General features: G+C 49.8%; 1 pseudogene; it reads right to left on the reverse strand.

The window, feature by feature from the left end:
- Window positions 1-535: 535 nt before the first annotated feature.
- LOC125516207 (uncharacterized) lies at window positions 536-1,028 on the reverse strand (annotated as a pseudogene).
- Between the last annotated feature and the right edge of the window lie 517 nt (window positions 1,029-1,545).

Genomic DNA, 1,545 nt, shown 5'->3' on the forward strand with positions numbered 1-1,545 from the left:
AACTACATACAAGGGATCTACAGACTGTATGTCAAGAAAGTATTGTTGTATTGCTTTAACGTGATGACAATTATCAATGTACAAAGTGGGTGTTTATTGTTTTTCTGTAGCCATTGTTCTTTCATAGAAACCACACTCTGAGTTGACAATAAAGTTATATTGTTTGATGAAATTATCTACCATCTGGAGTGTATTATTATATGTGTATGTTGGCATTGAACATCTGCAAAGTGCAAATATTCCCTCTGAGTACATTGGAACCATTTTATTAACTGAAATAGTGTATGATGGGTGATCTGTAATAATTGGTTGTGTGACTGAAGCGTGTCATACATAGACCATCAAAATTAACAAATCATCACAGTAATCATCAGGCGCAGCGCCTATCCCTCTAATTTCTTTGACAAAGGATGGATTTTATTGTCTAAGTGTCTAACTATCACTCTATCAGCATGGCCGCCATTGACGACATGACCCGCCGCAGAACCCGGCCGTCTTCACCGCTGCTCCGGGAGGCATCGCCGGCGCCACTGCCCTAGCTCCTGAACACGAAGAGGCAGCGGTCGCCGTCGCCGTCGCCGCGCCTGCAGGCGTACAGATCGAGGCGGTCTCCCTTGCACAAGCCGCTCTCCTCCACGAGCCGCCTCCACTGGTGCCCCACGACCCGGTACGCCTTGCAGGAGTTGAGGTAGCGGAGGTGGGCGTCCCTCTCGCGGCCGTCGGCGTCGAGGAGCTTGACTGGGACCGCGTTCTGGGCGTTCAGGCCGTCGCCGCGGAGCTCCTCCAGCTCCGGGAAGAGCTTGGGGATGGGGCCGCCGCGCATCTGCTCCTTGGTGAGCAGCAGCCTGTTCTGCCCGCCTGGACGTCGGACTGCTCCAGCGCCTTGCACAGCGCCCAGTCGGCGTCGTGCACGCCGTGGCTGCCCATCACCTGCCGGTGGCGCGCCTCCTCCTCGGGGTCGATGCGGCCGCGGGAAGTCATGGCGCCGTTCATGCGGTTGGGCGGGGGAGATCTGTCGTGCGTACGTTTGTGTATTCGCCGGTGGAATTTGGAATGCCACTGCGTCGGTTACGTGCGAATATATAGGTCGTTAGGATCGTGGAATTTATATGGCACAAAGCATGCACGCGTCCGTGGTTTGCTGTACGGAAAGATGTTTTTGTTCTTGGTTTTTCTTTTTGAACCTAGACTAGATCTTTGTTCTTGTTGGGGCTATCTGGAGATTGATCTTGTGCAGGGTATTCAAAGCATACTACAATCTCTGTTCAAAGTCTAAAGAATCTTTATCCGGTTTTGGGAAATCCACGCTGCTGAGAGTAGCAAGCAAGCAAGAGTTTTACATGTCTTAAAAAAAACTCAAATCTATTATCAAAGTTCATTAAAAGTACAAATCATTTCAAACATAATAAAAATCCACGGTTGAGAAGTCTTCGTGCACGTGCTCCTAAAAACCAGCGCCCTGAAGTTGTAGTCGTCGCGTTGTTGAATAGATCTGAAGTATCCGACAACAAATCTCGCCACACGATGAAAAATTCTAGCCTCACC

This window comes from Triticum urartu, chromosome 6A (genome assembly GCF_056163025.1).
Source record: "Triticum urartu cultivar PI428250 chromosome 6A, HENAU_Tu73, whole genome shotgun sequence".
In the NCBI taxonomy this organism is placed as follows: domain Eukaryota; kingdom Viridiplantae; phylum Streptophyta; class Magnoliopsida; order Poales; family Poaceae; genus Triticum; species Triticum urartu.